This window comes from Plectropomus leopardus, chromosome 5 (genome assembly GCF_026936395.1).
Source record: "Plectropomus leopardus strain MGB_pleo_1.0 chromosome 5, ASM2693639v1, whole genome shotgun sequence".
NCBI classification, from domain to species: domain Eukaryota; kingdom Metazoa; phylum Chordata; class Actinopteri; order Perciformes; family Serranidae; genus Plectropomus; species Plectropomus leopardus.
Window position 1 is genome coordinate 14,521,176 of NC_142180.1, and position 20,980 is coordinate 14,542,155.

At 34.5% G+C, this 20,980-nt stretch overlaps 1 protein-coding gene across 1 annotated transcript in view; it reads left to right on the top strand.

Moving 5' to 3' along the window:
- The window catches only part of fcho1 (FCH and mu domain containing endocytic adaptor 1), a 107,315-nt gene that overhangs the window by 73,759 nt on the left and 12,576 nt on the right, over nt 1-20,980 (top strand). The window lies entirely within an intron of this gene.

Below are 20,980 nucleotides of genomic sequence, written 5' to 3' on the forward strand. Positions count from 1 at the left end.
TATTTTATGTCGTTTTGTGCATTTTTTTCGACATGGTATACTTTGAAGTGTCTCTTCCAGCTATAATATTTTGTTTCAGCCAATTTTTTGACCTGCCAAATATGAGATTTTTCAACATACTTTAAGTAGGACTTTTTCAGCCATTTTTTCAACATGCTATATTATGATGTTTTTATCAATGTGGTATACCATAAAGCATCTCTTCAAGCTGTAATATTTGGTTTTCTGCCATTTTTTTGACATGTCAAAATTTGCTGTTTTTCAACATACTTTACTATGTCATTTTCAGCCATTTTATCGACATGCTGTATTATGATGTTTTTGGCCTATTTTTCCCACATCCTGTACCATGACGTGTCTGTACAAGCTATAATATGTGGTTTTCAGACATTTTTTGACATGTCAAAATTTGAGATTTTTTAACAAACAAATTTGACCTATTTTGGCCTTTTTTCCACATTGTATACCATGAAGCGTGTCTACAAGCTATTAAATGTCATTTTCAGGCATTTTCTTGGCCGGTCAAAATTTGAGATTTTTGGACATACTATACTATGGTGTTTTCGGCCATTTTGTTGACATGCTAAAATATGAATTTTTTGGACTTTTTGGGCCTTTACTTCCACATTGTATACAATGACACATCTCTACAAGCTATTATATGTTGTTTTCAGGCAATTTTATGACCAGTCAAAATTTGAGATTTTTCGAAATAGTATACTATGGCGTTTTTCGCCATTTTTTTGACATGCTAAATTATGAAGTTTTTTTGCCTTTTTTGGCCTTTATTTCCACATTGTATACTATCATGCATCACTACAAGTTATTATATGTCCTTTTAAGGCATTTTTATGACAGATTAAAATTTAAGATTTTTGGACATGTGGTGTCTATGGCCATTTTTTTGACATGCTAAATTAAGATTTTTTTTTCCTTTTTTGGCCTTTAGTTCCACAATGTATACAATGATGTGTCTCTACAAGGTATTATATGTTGTTTACAGACATTTTTACGACGGGTCAAAATTAGAGATTTTTCGACACAGTATAATATGGCTTTTTGGCCATTTTTGGCCATGCTAAATTATGAGGTTTTTGGCCTTTTTTGGTCTTTTTTTCCACATTGTATACAATGATGTGTCTCTACAAGTTAATATATGTCCTTTTAAGGCATTTTTATGACGGGTGAAAATTTGAGATTTTTCGACATACTATACTATGGCGTTTTTGGCCATTTTTTTGACATGCTAAATAATGAATTTTTTGCCTTTTTTGGCCTTTATTTCCATATGGTAAACTATTTTGCATCTCTACAAGCTATAATATGTCTTTTTACAGGCATTTTTATGGCCGGTCAAGTTTGAGATTTTTCAACATACTATACTATGGCGTTTTTGGCCATTTTTTTGACATGCTAAATTATGAGGTTTTTGGCCTGTATTAGCCTTTATTTTCCACATTGTATACTAATATTCAACTCTACTAGCTATAATATGTCGTTTTCAGCCATTTTTATGACGTCAGAATTTGACATTTTTCGAGATACCGGTGACCAGTATGATACTATGAGTTTTCTGTCATGACTTCTGAAGGATGGAGACACCTGTTGAAGCTTCAATCAGCACACGTTTAATGTGAGTAAAAGTATAAGTATACAGTTATAATTACAGTTACAATGAACACTAGAACAATAAACAAGTACAACATAAATGAAAAAAAGCACAACAAACTAAAACAAAAACTACAAATGAGGACAAGTACAACTGAGACAGAACAAAGAAAGCTGGCTGACACAAATCACACAGAAAAAAAGTAGTATTTATTTAACGCCATGAAGCAGATGGTAGGTATCAATTACTAACATGTCAGGTACTAGACTTCTTTTAAAGAAAGAGGCATGTATTTCTGTTGCTAAATTTACTGGCACTGGTCCAGCTCAGGTATCCATGGTCAGCTTGCAGGCAGTAAGACTTCACCATATGTAGGTTGTTATTTCCTTGAGGTAGAAAATAAAGTCTTAAACTAGCTATTGAGGATGCGTAACCATACAAATCCATGCTAGTATGATTAACATTTGACATCTTTTGACATACTATTATATGGCGTTTTTGGGCATTTTGTTGACAAGCTACATTATGTAGTTTTTGGCCTCTTTTGGCCTTTATTCCCACATTGTATACTATCATGCATCTATACAAGCTATAATATGTAGTTTTACGCATTTTCATGACCAGTCAAAATTTGAGAATTTTTCAACATTCAACAAACTATGCTATGGCGTGTCTCTACACGCTATTTTATGTTGTTTTGGGGTGTTTTCAGCTGTTTTTGGGACATGTCATATTTTGACAATTTTGCCTTACCAAAGCCTTGCTTTTTCGGTCATTTATTCAACATGCCATATCATGGTGTTGTTGGCCATTTTTATAACAAACTATGCCATGGCGTGTCTCGGCGCGCTATTTTATGCTGTTTTGAGTTGTTTTCAGCTGTTTTTGGGACATGTCATATTTTGACATTTTTGCCTTACTATAGCCTTGACTTTTCGGTCATTTTTTTCAACGTGCCATATCATGGTGTTTTTGGCCATTTTTGCTACAAACTATGCCATGGCATTTCTAAGCACGCTATTTTATGTTGTTTTGAGTTGTTTTCAGCTGTTTTTGGGACATGTCTTATTTTGACAATTTTGCCTTACTATAGCCTTGCCTTTTCGGTCATTTTTTCAACATGCCATATCATGGTGTTTTATGGCGCTTTTGCAACAAACTTTGCTATGGCGTGTCTCTACACACTATTTTATGTTGTTTTAGGGTGTTTTCAGTTGTTTTTGGGACATGTCATATTTTGACATTTTTGCCTTACTATAGCCTTGCCTTTTTGTTCATTTTTTTGACATGCATTATTTAGCTGTTTTTGGCCATTTTTGCAACAAACTATGCCATGGCGTGTCTAGGCACGCTATTTTGGGGTCTTTTTAGGTGTTTTCAGTTGTTTTTGGGACATGTCATATTTTGACAATTTTGCCTTTTCGGCCATTTTTTTGACATGCATTATTTCGCTGTTTTGGGCCATTTTTGCAACAAACTATGCCATGGCATTTCTAAGCACGGTATTTTATGTTGTTTTGAGGTGTTTTCAGCTGTTTTTGGGACATGTCATATTTTGACATTTTTGCCTTACTATAGCCTTGCCTTTTTGTTCATTTTTTTGACATGCATTATTTTCTGGTTTTGGCCATTTTTGCAACAAACTATGCCATGGCGTTTCTAAGCACGGTATTTTATGTTGTTTTAGGGTGTTTTCAGTTGTTTTTGGGACATGTCATATTTTGACAATTTTGCCTTACTATAGCCTTGCCTTTTTGTTCATTTTTTTGACATGCATTATTTTTGCTGTTTTGGGCCATTTTTGCAACAAACTATGCCATGGCGTTTCTAAACACGCTATTTTATGTTGTTTTGAGGTGTTTTCAGCTGTTTTTGGGACATGTCATATTTTGACATTTTTGCCTTACTATAGCCTTGCATTTTTGTTCATTTTTTTGACATGCATTATTTTGCTGTTTTGGGCCATTTTTGCAACAAACTATGCCCTGGTGTTTCTAAACACGCTATTTTATGTTGTTTTGAGGTGTTTTCAGTTGTTTTTGGGACATGTCATATTTTGACATTTTTGCCTTATTATAGCCTTGCCTTTTTGTTCATTTTTTTGACATGCATTATTTTGCTGTTTTTGGCCATTTTTGCAACAAACTATGCCATGGCGTTTCTAAACACGCTATTTTATGTTGTTTTAGGGTGTTTTCAGTTGTTTTTGGGACATGTCATATTTTGACATTTTTGCCTTACTATAGCCTTGCCTTTTTGTTAATTTTTTTGACATGCATTATTTTGCTGTTTTTGGCCATTTTTGCAACAAACTATGCCATGGCGTGTCTAGGCACGCTATTTTGGGGTCTTTTTAGGTGTTTTCAGTTGTTTTTGGGACATGTCATATTTTGACAATTTTGCCTTTTCGGCCATTTTTTTGACATGCATTATTTCGCTGTTTTGGGCCATTTTTGCAACAAACTATGCCATGGCGTTTCTAAACATGCTATTTTATGTTGTTTTGAGGTGTTTTCAGCTGTTTTTGGGACATGTCATATTTTGACATTTTTGCCTTACTATAGCCTTGCCTTTTTGTTCATTTTTTTGACATGCATTATTTTGCTGTTTTGGGCCATTTTTGCAACAAACTATGCCATGGCATTTCTAAGCACGGTATTTTATGTTGTTTTGAGGTGTTTTCAGCTGTTTTTGGGACATGTCATATTTTGACATTTTTGCCTTACTATAGCCTTGCCTTTTTGTTCATTTTTTTGACATGCATTATTTTCTGGTTTTGGCCATTTTTGCAACAAACTATGCCATGGCGTTTCTAAGCACGGTATTTTATGTTGTTTTAGGGTGTTTTCAGTTGTTTTTGGGACATGTCATATTTTGACAATTTTGCCTTACTATAGCCTTGCCTTTTTGTTCATTTTTTTTGACATGCATTATTTTTGCTGTTTTGGGCCATTTTTGCAACAAACTATGCCCTGGCGTTTCTAAACACGCTATTTTATGTTGTTTTGAGGTGTTTTCAGCTGTTTTTGGGACATGTCATATTTTGACATTTTTGCCTTACTATAGCCTTGCATTTTTGTTCATTTTTTTGACATGCATTATTTTGCTGTTTTGGGCCATTTTTGCAACAAACTATGCCCTGGTGTTTCTAAACACGCTATTTTATGTTGTTTTGAGGTGTTTTCAGTTGTTTTTGGGACATGTCATATTTTGACATTTTTGCCTTACTATAGCCTTGCCTTTTTGTTCATTTTTTTGACATGCATTATTTTGCTGTTTTTGGCCATTTTTGCAACAAACTATGCCATGGCGTTTCTAAACACGCTATTTTATGTTGTTTTAGGGTGTTTTCAGTTGTTTTTGGGACATGTCATATTTTGACAATTTTGCCTTACTATAGCCTTGCCTTTTTGTTCATTTTTTTTGACATGCATTATTTTTGCTGTTTTGGGCCATTTTTGCAACAAACTATGCCCTGGCGTTTCTAAACACGCTATTTTATGTTGTTTTGAGGTGTTTTCAGCTGTTTTTGGGACATGTCATATTTTGACATTTTTGCCTTACTATAGCCTTGCATTTTTGTTCATTTTTTTGACATGCATTATTTTGCTGTTTTGGGCCATTTTTGCAACAAACTATGCCCTGGTGTTTCTAAACACGCTATTTTATGTTGTTTTGAGGTGTTTTCAGTTGTTTTTGGGACATGTCATATTTTGACATTTTTGCCTTACTATAGCCTTGCCTTTTTGTTCATTTTTTTGACATGCATTATTTTGCTGTTTTTGGCCATTTTTGCAACAAACTATGCCATGGCGTTTCTAAACACGCTATTTTATGTTGTTTTAGGGTGTTTTCAGTTGTTTTTGGGACATGTCATATTTTGACATTTTTGCCTTACTATAGCCTTGCCTTTTTGTTAATTTTTTTGACATGCATTATTTTGCTGTTTTTGGCCATTTTTGCAACAAACTATGCCATGGCGTTTCTAAGCACGGTATTTTATGTTGTTTTAGGGTGTTTTCAGTTGTTTTTGGGACATGTCATATTTTGACATTTTTGCCTTACTATAGCCTTGTCTTTTTGTTCATGTTTTTTTGACATGCATTATTTTGCTGTTTTTGGCCATTTTTGCAACAAACTATGCCATGGCGTTTCTAAACACGCTATTTTATGTTGTTTTGAGGTGTTTTCAGCTGTTTTTGGGACATGTCATATTTTGACATTTTTGCCTGACTATAGCCTTGCCTTTTTGTTCATTTTTTTGACATGCATTATTTTGCTGTTTTTGGCCATTTTTGCAACAAACTATGCCATGGCGTATCTCGGCACGCTTTTTTGTGGTCTTTTTAGGTGTTTTCAGTTGTTTTTGGGACATGTCATATTTTGACATTTTTGCCTTACTATAGCCTTGCCTTTTTGTTCATTTTTTTGACATGCATTATTTTGCTGTTTTTGGCCATTTTTGCAACAAACTATGCCATGGCGTTTCTAAACACGCTATTTTATGTTGTTTTGAGGTGTTTTCAGTTGTTTTTGGGACATGTCATATTTTGACATTTTGCCTTACTATAGCCTTGCCTTTTTGTTCATTTTTTTGACATGCATTATTTTGCTGTTTTTGGTCATTTTTGCAACAAACTATGCCCTGGCGTTTCTAATCATGGTATTTTAAGTTGTTTTAGGGTGTTTTCAGTTGTTTTTTGGAAGTCATATTTTGACAATTTTGCCTTACTATAGCCTTGCCTTTTTGTTCATTTTTTTGACATGCATTATTTTGCTGTTTTGGGCCATTTTTGCAACAAACTATGCCATGGCGTTTCTAAACACACCATTTTATGTTGTTTTGAGGTGTTTTCAGCTGTTTTTGGGACATGTCATATTTTGACATTTTTGCCTTACTATAGCCTTGCCTTTTTGTTCATATTTTTGACATGCATTATTTTGCTGTTTTTGGCCATTTTTGCAACAAACTATGCCATGGCGTTTCTAAGCACGGTGTTTTATGTTGTTTAAGGGTGTTTTCAGTTGTTTTTAGGACATGTCATATTTTGACATTTTTGCCTTACTATAGCCTTGCCTTTTTGTTCATTTTTTTGACATGCATTATTTTGCTGTTTTTGGTCATTTTTGCAACAAACTATGCCATGACGTATCTCGGCACGCTATTTTGTGGTATTTTTAGGTGTTTTCAGCTGTTTTTGGGACATGTCATATTTTGACAATTTTGCCTTACTATAGCCTTGCCTTTTTGTTCATTTTTTTGACATGCATTATTTTTGCTGTTTTGGGCCATTTTTGCAACAAACTATGCCATGGCGTTTCTAAACACGCTATTTTATGTTGTTTTGAGGTGTTTTCAGCTGTTTTTGGGACATGTCATATTTTGACATTTTTGCCTTACTATAGCCTTGCATTTTTGTTCATTTTTTTGACATGCATTATTTTGCTGTTTTGGGCCATTTTTGCAACAAACTATGCCCTGGTGTTTCTAAACACGCTATTTTATGTTGTTTTGAGGTGTTTTCAGTTGTTTTTGGGACATGTCATATTTTGACATTTTTGCCTTACTATAGTCTTGCCTTTTTGTTCATTTTTTTGACATGCATTATTTTGCTGTTTTTGGCCATTTTTGCAACAAACTATGCCATGGCGTTTCTAAACACGCTATTTTATGTTGTTTTGAGGTGTTTTCAGCTGTTTTTGGGACATGTCATATTTTGACATTTTTGCCTTACTATAGCCTTGCCTTTTTGTTCATTTTTTTGACATGCATTATTTTGCTGTTTTTGGCCATTTTTGCAACAAACTATGCCATGGCGTTTCTAAACACGCTATTTTATGTTGTTTTGAGGTGTTTTCAGTTGTTTTTAGGACTTGCCATATTTTGACATTTTTGCCTTACTATAGCCTTGCCTTTTTGTTCATTTTTTTGACATGCATTATTTTGCTGTTTTTGGCCATTTTTGCAACAAACTATGCCATGGCGTCTCTAAACACGCTGTTTTATGTTGTTTTAGGGTGTTTTCAGTTGTTTTTGGGACATGTCATATTTTGACATTTTTGCCTTACTATAGTCTTGCCTTTTTGTTCATTTTTTTGACATGCATTATTTTGCTGTTTTTGGCCATTTTTGCAACAAACTATGCCATGGCGTTTCTAAACACGCTATTTTATGTTGTTTTGAGGTGTTTTCAGCTGTTTTTGGGACATGTCATATTTTGACATTTTTGCCTTACTATAGCCTTGCCTTTTTGTTCATTTTTTTGACATGCATTATTTTGCTGTTTTTGGCCATTTTTGCAACAAACTATGCCCTGGCGTTTCTAAACACGCTATTTTATGTTGTTTTGAGGTGTTTTCAGTTGTTTTTAGGACTTGCCATATTTTGACATTTTTGCCTTACTATAGCCTTGCATTTTTGTTCATTTTTTTTACATGCATTATTTTGCTGTTTTTGGCCATTTTTGCAACAAACTATGCCATGGCGTCTCTAAACACGCTGTTTTATGTTGTTTTAGGGTGTTTTCAGTTGTTTTTGGGACATGTCATATTTTGACATTTTTGCCTTACTATAGTCTTGCCTTTTTGTTCATTTTTTTGACATGCATTATTTTGCTGTTTTTGGCCATTTTTGTAACAAACTATGCCATGGCGTCTCTAAACACGCTGTTTTATGTTGTTTTAGGGTGTTTTCAGTTGTTTTTGGGACATGTCATATTTTGACATTTTCGCCTTACTATAGCCTTGCCTTTTTGTTCATTTTTTTGACATGCATTATTTTGCTGTTTTGGGCCATTTTTGCAACAAACTATGCCATGGCGTTTCTAAACGCGCTATTTTATGTTGTTTTGAGGTGTTTTCAGCTGTTTTTGGGACATGTCATATTTTGACATTTTTGCCTTACTATAGCCTTGCCTTTTTGTTCATTTTTTGACATGCATTATTTTGCTGTTTTTGGCCATTTTTGCAACAAACTATGCCCTGGCGTTTCTAAACACGCTATTTTATGTTGTTTTGAGGTGTTTTCAGTTGTTTTTAGGACTTGCCATATTTTGACATTTTTGCCTTACTATAGCCTTGCATTTTGTTCATTTTTTGACATGCATTATTTTGCTGTTTTTGGCCATTTTGCAACAAACTATGCCCCCATGCTTTCTAAACACGCTATTTTATGTTGTTTTGAGGTGTTTTCAGTTGTTTTTGGGACATGTCATATTTTGACATTTTGCCTTACTATAGCCTTGCCTTTTTGTTCATTTTTTTGACATGCATTATTTTGCTGTTTTTGGCCATTTTTGTAACAAACTATGCCATGGTGTCTCTAAACACGCTGTTTTATGTTGTTTTAGGGTGTTTTCAGTTGTTTTTGGGACATGTCATATTTTGACATTTTTGCCTTACCATAGCCTTGCCTTTTTGTTCATTTTTTTGACATGCATTATTTTGCTGTTTTTGGCCATTTTTGTAACAAACTATGCCATGGCGTCTCTAAACACGCTGTTTTATGTTGTTTTAGGGTGTTTTCAGTTGTTTTTGGGACATGTCATATTTTGACAATTTTGCCTTACTATAGCCTTGCATTTTTGTTCATTTTTTTGACATGCATTATTTTGCTGTTTTTGGCCATTTTGCAACAAACTATGCCATGGCGTTTCTAAACACGCTTATTTTATGTTGTTTTGAGGTGTTTTCAGCTGTTTTTGGGACATGTCATATTTTGACATTTTTGCCTTTACTATAGCCTTGCCTTTTTGTTCATTTTTTGACATGCATTATTTTGCTGTTTTTGGCCATTTTGCAACAAACTATGCCCTGGCGTTTCTAAACACGCTTATTTTATGTTGTTTTGAGGTGTTTTCAGTTGTTTTTGGGACATGTCATATTTTGACATTTTTGCCTTACTATAGCCTTGCCTTTTTGTTCATTTTTTTAACATGCATTATTTTGCTGTTTTTGGCCATTTTTGCAACAAACTATGCCATGGCGTTTCTAAACACGCTATTTTATGTTGTTTTGAGGTGTTTTCAGCTGTTTTTGGGACATGTCATATTTTGACATTTTTGCCTTACTATAGCCTTGCCTTTTTGTTCATTTTTTTGACATGCATTATTTTGCTGTTTTTGGCCATTTTTGCAACAAACTATGCCATGGCGTTTCTAAACACGCTATTTTATGTTGTTTTGAGGTGTTTTCAGCTGTTTTTGGGACATGTCATATTTTGACATTTTTGCCTTACTATAGCCTTGCCTTTTTGTTCATTTTTTTGACATGCATTATTTTGCTGTTTTTGGCCATTTTTGCAACAAACTATGCCATGGCGTTTCTAAACACGCTATTTTATGTTGTTTTGAGGTGTTTTCAGTTGTTTTTAGGACTTGCCATATTTTGACATTTTTGCCTTACTATAGCCTTTGCATTTTTGTTCATTTTTTGACATGCATTATTTTGCTGTTTTGGCCATTTTGCAACAAACTATGCCATGGCGTCTCTAAACACGCTGTTTTATGTTGTTTTAGGGTGTTTTCAGTTGTTTTTGGGACATGTCATATTTTGACATTTTTGCCTTACTATAGTCTTGCCTTTTTGTTCATTTTTTTGACATGCATTATTTTGCTGTTTTTGGCCATTTTTGCAACAAACTATGCCATGGCGTTTCTAAACACGCTATTTTATGTTGTTTTGAGGTGTTTTCAGCTGTTTTTGGGACATGTCATATTTTGACATTTTTGCCTTACTATAGCCTTGCCTTTTTGTTCATTTTTTGACATGCATTATTTTGCTGTTTTTGGCCATTTTTGCAACAAACTATGCCCTGGCGTTTCTAAACACGCTATTTTATGTTGTTTTGAGGTGTTTTCAGTTGTTTTTAGGACTTGCCATATTTTGACATTTTTGCCTTACTATAGCCTTGCATTTTTGTTCATTTTTTTGACATGCATTATTTTGCTGTTTTTGGCCATTTTTGCAACAAACTATGCCATGGCGTCTCTAAACACGCTGTTTTATGTTGTTTTAGGGTGTTTTCAGCTGTTTTTGGGACATGTCATATTTTGACATTTTTGCCTTACTATAGTCTTGCCTTTTTGTTCATTTTTTTGACATGCATTATTTTGCTGTTTTTGGCCATTTTTGTAACAAACTATGCCATGGCGTCTCTAAACACGCTGTTTTATGTTGTTTTAGGGTGTTTTCAGTTGTTTTTGGGACATGTCATATTTTGACATTTTTGCCTTACTATAGCCTTGCATTTTTGTTCATTTTTTTGACATGCATTATTTTGCTGTTTTTGGCCATTTTTGCAACAAACTATGCCATGGCGTTTCTAAACACGCTATTTTATGTTGTTTTGAGGTGTTTTCAGCTGTTTTTGGGACATGTCATATTTTGACATTTTTGCCTTACTATAGCCTTGCCTTTTTGTTCATTTTTTGACATGCATTATTTTGCTGTTTTTGGCCATTTTTGCAACAAACTATGCCCTGGCGTTTCTAAACACGCTATTTTATGTTGTTTTGAGGTGTTTTCAGTTGTTTTTAGGACTTGCCATATTTTGACATTTTTGCCTTACTATAGCCTTGCATTTTTGTTCATTTTTTTGACATGCATTATTTTGCTGTTTTTGGCCATTTTTGCAACAAACTATGCCCTGGCGTTTCTAAACACGCTATTTTATGTTGTTTTGAGGTGTTTTCAGTTGTTTTTGGGACATGTCATATTTTGACATTTTTGCCTTACTATAGCCTTGCCTTTTTGTTCATTTTTTTGACATGCATTATTTTGCTGTTTTTGGCCATTTTTGTAACAAACTATGCCATGGTGTCTCTAAACACGCTGTTTTATGTTGTTTTAGGGTGTTTTCAGTTGTTTTTGGGACATGTCATATTTTGACATTTTTGCCTTACCATAGCCTTGCCTTTTTGTTCATTTTTTTGACATGCATTATTTTGCTGTTTTTGGCCATTTTTGTAACAAACTATGCCATGGCGTCTCTAAACACGCTGTTTTATGTTGTTTTAGGGTGTTTTCAGTTGTTTTTGGGACATGTCATATTTTGACATTTTTGCCTTACTATAGCCTTGCATTTTTGTTCATTTTTTTGACATGCATTATTTTGCTGTTTTTGGCCATTTTTGCAACAAACTATGCCATGGCGTTTCTAAACACGCTATTTTATGTTGTTTTGAGGTGTTTTCAGCTGTTTTTGGGACATGTCATATTTTGACATTTTTGCCTTACTATAGCCTTGCCTTTTTGTTCATTTTTTTGACATGCATTATTTTGCTGTTTTTGGCCATTTTTGCAACAAACTATGCCCTGGCGTTTCTAAACACGCTATTTTATGTTGTTTTGAGGTGTTTTCAGTTGTTTTTGGGACATGTCATATTTTGACATTTTTGCCTTACTATAGCCTTGCCTTTTTGTTCATTTTTTTAACATGCATTATTTTGCTGTTTTTGGTCATTTTTGCAACAAACTATGCCCTGGCATTTCTAAACATGCTATTTTATGTTGTTTTGAGGTGTTTTCAGTTGTTTTTGGGACATGTCATATTTTGACATTTTTGCCTTACTATAGCCTTGCCTTTTTGTTCATTTTTTTAACATGCATTATTTTGCTGTTTTTGGTCATTTTTGCAACAAACTATGCCCTGGCGTTTCTAAACACGCTATTTTATGTTGTTTTTAGGTGTTTTCAGTTGTTTTTAGGACATGCCATATTTTGACATTTTTGCCTTACTATAGCCTTGCATTTTTGTTCATTTTTTTGACATGCATTATTTTGCTGTTTTTGGCCATTTTTGCAACAAACTATGCCATGACGTTTCTAAACACGCTATTTTAAGTTGTTTTGAGGTGTTTTCAGTTGTTTTTGGGACATGTCATATTTTGACATTTTTGCCTTACTATAGCCTTGCCTTTTTGTTCATTTTTTTGACATGCATTATTTTGCTGTTTTTGGCCATTTTTGCAACAAACTATGCCATGGCGTTTCTAAGCACGGTATTTTATGTTGTTTTAGGGTGTTTTCAGTTGTTTTTGGGACATGTCATATTTTGACATTTTTGCCTTACTATAGCCTTGCCTTTTCGGTCATTTTTTTGACATGCATTATTTTGCTGTTTTTGGTCATTTTTGCAACAAACTATGACATGACGTATCTCGGCACGCTTTTTTGTGGTCTTTTTAGGTGTTTTCAGTTGTTTTTGGGACATGTCATATTTTGACATTTTCGCCTTACTATAGCCTTGCCTTTTTGTTCATTTTTTTGACATGCATTATTTTGCTGTTTTGGGCCATTTTTGCAACAAACTATGCCATGGCGTTTCTAAACACGCTACTTTATGTTGTTTTAGGGTGTTTTCAGTTGTTTTTGGGACATGTCATATTTTGACATTTTTGCCTTACTATAGCCTTGCCTTTTTGTTCATTTTTTGACATGCATTATTTTGCTGTTTTTGGCCATTTTTGCAACAAACTATGCCATGGCGTTTCTAAGCACGGTATTTTATGTTGTTTTGAGGTGTTTTCAGCTGTTTTTGGGACATGTCATATTTTGACATTTTTGCCTTACTATAGCCTTGCCTTTTTGTTCATTTTTTTGACATGCATTATTTTGCTGTTTTTGGCCATTTTTGCAACAAACTATGCCATGGCGTTTCTAAACACGCTATTTTATGTTGTTTTGAGGTGTTTTCAGTTGTTTTTGGGACATGTCATATTTTGACATTTTTGCCTTACTATAGCCTTGCCTTTTTGTTCATTTTTTTGACATGCATTATTTTGCTGTTTTTGGTCATTTTTGCAACAAACTATGCCCTGGCGTTTCTAAACATGCTATTTTATGTTGTTTTGAGGTGTTTTCAGTTGTTTTTGGGACATGTCATATTTTGACATTTTTGCCTTACTATAGCCTTGCCTTTTTGTTCATTTTTTTGATATGCATTATTTTGCTTTTTTTGGTCATTTTTGCAACAAACTATGCCATGACGTATCTCGGCACGCTTTTTTGTGGTCTTTTTAGGTGTTTTCAGTTGTTTTTGGGACATGTCATATTTTGACATTTTCGCCTTACTATAGCCTTGCCTTTTTGTTCATTTTTTTGACATGCATTATTTTGCTGTTTTTGGCCATTTTTGCAACAAACTATGCCCTGGCGTTTCTAAACACGCTATTTTATGTTGTTTTTAGGTGTTTTCAGTTGTTTTTAGGACATGCCATATTTTGACATTTTTGCCTTACTATAGCCTTGCATTTTTGTTCATTTTTTTGACATGCATTATTTTGCTGTTTTTGGCCATTTTTGCAACAAACTATGCCATGACGTTTCTAAACACGCTATTTTATGTTGTTTTGAGGTGTTTTCAGTTGTTTTTGGGACATGTCATATTTTGACATTTTCGCCTTACTATAGCCTTGCCTTTTTGTTCATTTTTTTGACATGCATTATTTTGCTGTTTTTGGTCATTTTTGCAACAAACTATGCCATGACGTATCTCGGCACGCTTTTTTGTGGTCTTTTTAGGTGTTTTCAGTTGTTTTTGGGACATGTCATATTTTGACATTTTCGCCTTACTATAGCCTTGCCTTTTTGTTCATTTTTTTGACATGCATTATTTTGCTGTTTTGGGCCATTTTTGCAACAAACTATGCCATGGCGTTTCTAAACACGCTATTTTATGTTGTTTTGAGGTGTTTTCAGCTGTTTTTGGGACATGTCATATTTTGACATTTTCGCCTTACTATAGCCTTGCCTTTTTGTTCATTTTTTTGACATGCATTATTTTGCTGTTTTGGGCCATTTTTGCAACAAACTATGCCATGGCGGTTCTAAACACGCCATTTTATGTTGTTTTGAGGTGTTTTCAGCTGTTTTTGGGACATGTCATATTTTGACATTTTTGCCTTACTATAGCCTTGCCTTTTTGTTCATTTTTTTGACATGCATTATTTTCTGGTTTTGGCCATTTTTGCAACAAACTATGCTATGGTGTGTCTCGGCACACTATTTTATACTGTTTTGAGGTGTTTTTAGCTTTTTTTGGGACGTCTTTTTTTTTTTTGTCATTAAAGTTTTTATCAACTTTTCAATGTATTACAAATGAAAAAAATAATGCTAGGAAACAAAACAAAACAAAAGTAGAGAATACTGGGATACATTGCACAGGCCAGACAAACAATTACAAACACAGGATAAAGATACATAAATAGACAGGGCATACAATCAGTGAGAAAAATAAGCAAACATAAAACACCATATGTTGTGACTGGGATAATACAATATTATTATGATATAGTTATACAGGAGATCCTGGTAATGTTGGGGTCTGCGCAGTGTCTTGGTCCGTTCTTATGTGGGCCCAAAAGCAGTCCCAGGAAAATGTCCCATTTTCTGTATTGTCCTTTAATCTATACAGCATAGATTCGTGAGATGCTGTCTCTATCATTAAATCTACCCAGTCTTTCAGGCTTGGGCTTCTGTCCGTTTTCCAGAGTCTTAAGATAATTCTGGATGCAGTGATCAAACCAACCATAATGACGGAAAAGGCTCTCTTTGAGGCATTCTGCACTTGAGTTTTATCACCCAGAAGACAAAGATCTGGGGTCAGGGGGATTGTTGACCCGAACCAGCTACTCAAAACTTGAACAACTTTACTCCAAAATGGTGCCACCAGAGAACACTCCCAGATACAGTGAAGGAAAGTTCCAACCTCTGTTTTACACTTCCAACAAAAGTTGTCCTTTAACAGTTTCATTCTATAAAGTCTCAATGGGGTGTGGTAGTACCTGTGCAAGATCTTATATTGTATGAACTTTCCTCGAGCCTCCTTGATATGTTTTCCACAATCCGACAGAATTTTCAGCCATCTATCCTGTGGAAATTCTTGTCTTAAATCTTGTTGCCATATTAGTTTAACATTAGATGACTCATCACTTATAGAACTCCCAATCATTTTATAAAATTGGGAGGCTGTGTGGCATCCCCGCGGTATGTCAAGATAGTCCAAAATGCAGTTTTCTGCAACTCCCCCCAACTTACATTTAGAGGTTATACAGCTTTTTATTTGTAGGTATTTCCAAAAATTAACCTTGCCCTCCGATTTAAATTTTTGGATTAAGTCTTGGAATGATATAAACACTCCATCTTTATACAAGTCTCCTATCGTAAGTATGCCACTTGAATGCCACCGCCTCCAGTACACAGGTGCTTTCCCAATACAAATACTGGGATTGTTCCATGAGGAGGTATAGAGCTGTACATATTGTGGTATACTCAGGATGCGGTGTGCTTCCATCCAAACCTCTCTAGAGTGATTAAGAATTGGATTTCTTGAACCAACTTTCTGAGTTATTCTCTCTTTTGGAGTAAAGGGTAAAGATAATTCAGTCTCAATAATCAACCAATCTACTGCTGGGACATGTCTTATTTTGACAATTTTGCCTTACTATAGCCTTACCTTTCCGTTCATTTTTTTTGACATGCATTATTTTGCTGTTTTTGGTCATTTTTGCAACAAACTATGCCATGATGTTTCTAAGCACGCTATTTTATGCTGTTCTGAGGTGTTTTCAGCTGTTTTTGGGACATGTCTTATTTTGATAATTTTGCCTTACTATAGTCTTGCCTTTTTGTTCATTTTTTTGACATGCATTATTTTGCTGGTTTTCGCCATTTTTGCAACAAATTATGCTATAATGTGTCTCGGCACGCTATTTTATACTGTTTTGAGGTGTTTTAAACTTTTTCTGGGACATGTCATATTTTGACAATTTTGCCTTACTATAGCCTTGCCTTTATGTTCATTTTTTTTTTGACATGCATTATTTTGCTGTTTTTGGCCATTTTTGCAAAAAACTATGCCATGGTGTTTCTAAGCACGCTATTTTATGTTGTTTTGGGGTGTTTTCAGCTGTTTTTGGGACATGTCTTATTTTGACAATTTTGCCTTACTATAGCCTTGCCTTTTTGTTCATTTTTTTGACATGCATTATTTTACTGTTTTTTGCCATTTTTGCAACAAATTATGCTATGATGTGTCTCGGCACGCTATTTTATGCTGTTTTGAGGTGTTTCTAGCTTTTTTTGGGACATGTCATATTTTGACAATTTTGCCTTACTATAGCCTTGCCTTTTTGTTCATTTTTTTGACATGCATTATTTTGCTGTTTTTGGCCATTTTTGCAACAAATTATGCTATGGTGTGTCTAAGCACGCTATTTTATGTTGTTTTGGGGTGTTTTCAGTTGTTTTTGCGACATGTCTTATTTTAACAATTTTGCCTTACTATAGCCTTGCCTTTTTGTTCATTTTTTTGACATGTATTATTTTGCTGTTTTGGGCCATTTTTGCAACAAATTATGCTATGGTGTGTCTAAGCACGCTATTTTATGTTGTTTTGGGGTGTTTTCAGTTGTTTTTGGGACATGTCATATTTTGACAATTTTGCCTTACTATAGCCTTGCCTTTCTGGTCATTTTTTTCAACGTGCCATATCATGGTGTTTTTGGCCATTTTTGCTACAAACTATGCTAAGGCGTGTCCCTACTCGCTATTTTATGTTGTTTTGAGGTGTTTTCAGCTGTTTTTGGGACATGTCATATTTTGACAATTTTGCCTTACTATAGCCTTGCCTTTTTGTTCATTTTTTGACATGCATTATTTTGCTGTTTTTTGCCATTTTTGCAACAAATTATGCTATGATGTGTCTCTGCACGCTATTTTATGCTGTTTTGAGGTGTTTTTAGCTTTTTTTGGGACATGTCTTATTTTAACAATTTTGCCTTACTATAGCCTTGACTTTTCGGTCATTTTTTCAACGTGCCATATCATGGTGTTTTTATCCATTTTTGCTACAAACTATGCCATGGCATTTCTAAGCACACTATTTTATGTTGTTTTGGGGTGTTTTCAACTGTTTTTGGGACATGTCATATTTTGACATTTTTGCCTTACTATAGCCTTACCTTTCCGTTCATTTTTTTGACATGCATTATTTTGCTGTTTTTGGCCATTTTTGCAAAAAACTATGCCATGGTGTTTCCAAGCACGCTATTTTATGTTGTTTTGGGGTGTTTTCAGTTGTTTTTGGGACATGTCATATTTTGACAATTTTGCCTTACTATAGCCTTGCCTTTTTGTTCATTTTTTTGACATGCATTATTTTGCTGGTTTTTGCCATTTTTGCAACAAATTATGCTATGATGTGTCTCAGCACGCTATTTTATACTGTTTTGAGGTGTTTTAAACTTTTTCTGGGACATGTCATATTTTGACATTTTTGCCTGACTATAGCCTTGCCTTTTCGGTCATTTTTTCAACATGAGATATGGTGTTTTTGGCCATTTTTGCAACAAACTATGCTATGGCGTGTCTCTACACGCTATTTTATGTTGTTTTGAGGTGTTTTCAGCTGTTTTTGGGACATGTTATATTTTGACATTTTTGCTTTACTATAGCCTTGACTTTTCGGTCATTTTTTCAACGTGCCATATCATGGTGTCTTATGGCGTTTTTGCAACAAACTATGCTATGGAGTGTCTCTACACACTATTTTATTTTGTTTTGAGGTGTTTTCAGCTGTTTTTGGGACATGTCTTATTTTAACAATTTTGCCTTACAATAGCCTTGCCTTTCCGGTCATTTTTTTCAACGTGCCATAACATGGTGTTTTTGGCCATTTTTGCTACAAACTATGCTAAGGCGTGTCCCTACACGCTATTTTATGTTGTTTTGAGGTGTTTTCAGTTGTTTTTGGGACATGTCATATTTTGACAATTTTGCCTTACTATAGCCTTGCCTTTTTGTTCATTTTTTTGACATGCATTATTTTGCTGGTTTTTGCCATTTTTGCAACAAATTATGCTATGATGTGTCTCAGCACGCTATTTTATACTGTTTTGAGGTGTTTTAAACTTTTTCTGGGACATGTCATATTTTGACATTTTTGCCTGACTATAGCCTTGCCTTTTCGGTCATTTTTTCAACATGAGATATGGTGTTTTTGGCCATTTTTGCAACAAACTATGCTATGGCGTGTCTCTACACGCTATTTTATGTTGTTTTGAGGTGTTTTCAGCTGTTTTTGGGACATGTTATATTTTGACATTTTTGCTTTACTATAGCCTTGACTTTTCGGTCATTTTTTCAACGTGCCATATCATGGTGTCTTATGGCGTTTTTGCAACAAACTATGCTATGGAGTGTCTCTACACACTATTTTATTTTGTTTTGAGGTGTTTTCAGCTGTTTTTGGGACATGTCTTATTTTAACAATTTTGCCTTACTATAGCCTTGCCTTTCCGGTCATTTTTTTCAACGTGCCATAACATGGTGTTTTTGGCCATTTTTGCTACAAACTATGCTAAGGCGTGTCCCTACACGCTATTTTATGTTGTTTTGAGGTGTTTTCAGTTGTTTTTGGGACATGTCATATTTTGACATTTTTGCCTTACTATAGCCTTGCCCTTTTGTTCTTTTTTTTGACATGCATTATTTTGCTGTTTTTGGCCATTTTTGCAACAAACTATGCTATGGCGTGTCTGTGCACGCTATTTTATACTGTTTTGAGGGGTTTTCAGCTGTTTTTGGGACATGTCATATTTTGACATTTTTGCCTTACTATAGCCTTGCCCTTTTGTTCTTTTTTTTGACATGCATTATTTTGCTGTTTTTGGCCATTTTTGCAACAAACTATGCTATGGTGTGTCTCGGCACGCTATTTTATACTGTTTTGAGGTGTTTTCAGCTGTTTTTGGGACATAGCTTATTTTGACAATTTTGCCTTACTATAGCCTTGCCTTTATGTTCATTTTTTTTTTTGACATGCATTTTTTTTCTGTTTTTGGCCATTTTGCAACAAACTATGCTATGGTGTGTCTTGGCACGCTATTTTATGCTGTTTTGAGGTGTTTTAAACTTTTTCTGGGACATGTCATATTTTGACATTTTTGCCTGACTATAGCCTTGCCTTTTCGGTCATTTTTTCAACATGAGATATGGTGTTTTTGGCCATTTTTGCAACAAACTATGCTATGGCGTGTCTCTACACGCTATTTTATGTTGTTTTGAGGTGTTTTCAGCTGTTTTTGGGACATGTCATATTTTGACATTTTTGCTTTACTATAGCCTTGCCTTTTTGTTCATTTTTTCAACGTGCCATATCATGGTGTCTTATGGCGTTTTTGCAACAAACTATGCTATGGAGTGTCTCTACACACTATTTTATTTTGTTTTGAGGTGTTTTCAGCTGTTTTTGGGACATGTCATATTTTGACATTTTTGCCTTACTATAGCCTTGCCTTTTTGTTCATTTTTTTTACATGCATTATTTTGCTGTTTTTGGCCATTTTTGCAACAAATTATGCTATGGTGTGTCTCGGCATGCTATTTTATGTTGTTTTGGGGTGTTTTCAGCTGTTTTTGGGACATGTCATATTTTGACAATTTTGCCTTACTATAGCCTTGCCTTTCTTTTCATTTTTTGACATGCATTATTTTGCTGGTTTTTGGCCATTTTTGCAACAAATTATGCTATGATGTGTCTCGGCACGCTATTTTATACTGTTTTGAGGTGTTTTAAACTTTTTCTGGGATATGTCATATTTTGACAATTTTGCCTTACTATAGCCTTGCCTTTTTGTTCATTTTTTTGACATGCATTATTTTGCTGTTTTGGGCCATTTTTGCAAAAAACTATGCCATGGTGTTTCTAAGCACGCTATTTTATGTTGTTTTGGGGTGTTTTCAGCTGTTTTTGGGACATGTCTTATTTTGACAATTTTGCCTTACTATAGCCTTGCCTTTATGTTCATTTTTTTGACATGCATTATTTTGCTGTTTTTGGCCATTTTTGCAACAAACTATGCTATGGTGTGTCTGTGCACGCTATTTTATACTGTTTTGAGGGGTTTTCAGCTGTTTTTGGGACATGTCATATTTTGACATTTTTGCCTTACTATAGCCTTGCCCTTTTGTTCTTTTTTTTGACATGCATTATTTTGCTGTTTTTGGCCATTTTTGCAACAAACTATGCTATGGTGTGTCTCGGCACGCTATTTTATACTGTTTTGAGGTGTTTTCAGCTGTTTTTGGGACATAGCTTATTTTGACATTTTGCCTTACTATAGCCTTGCCTTTTATGTTCATTTTTCTTTTACATGCATTATTTTGCTGTTTTTGGCCATTTTTGCAACAAACTATGCTATGGTGTGTCTTGGCACGCTATTTTATGCTGTTTTGAGGTGTTTTAAACTTTTTCTGGGACATGTCATATTTTGACATTTTTGCCTGACTATAGCCTTGCCTTTTTGTTCATTTTTTTGACATGCATTATTTAGCTGTTTTGGGCCATTTTTGCAACAAACTATGCCATGG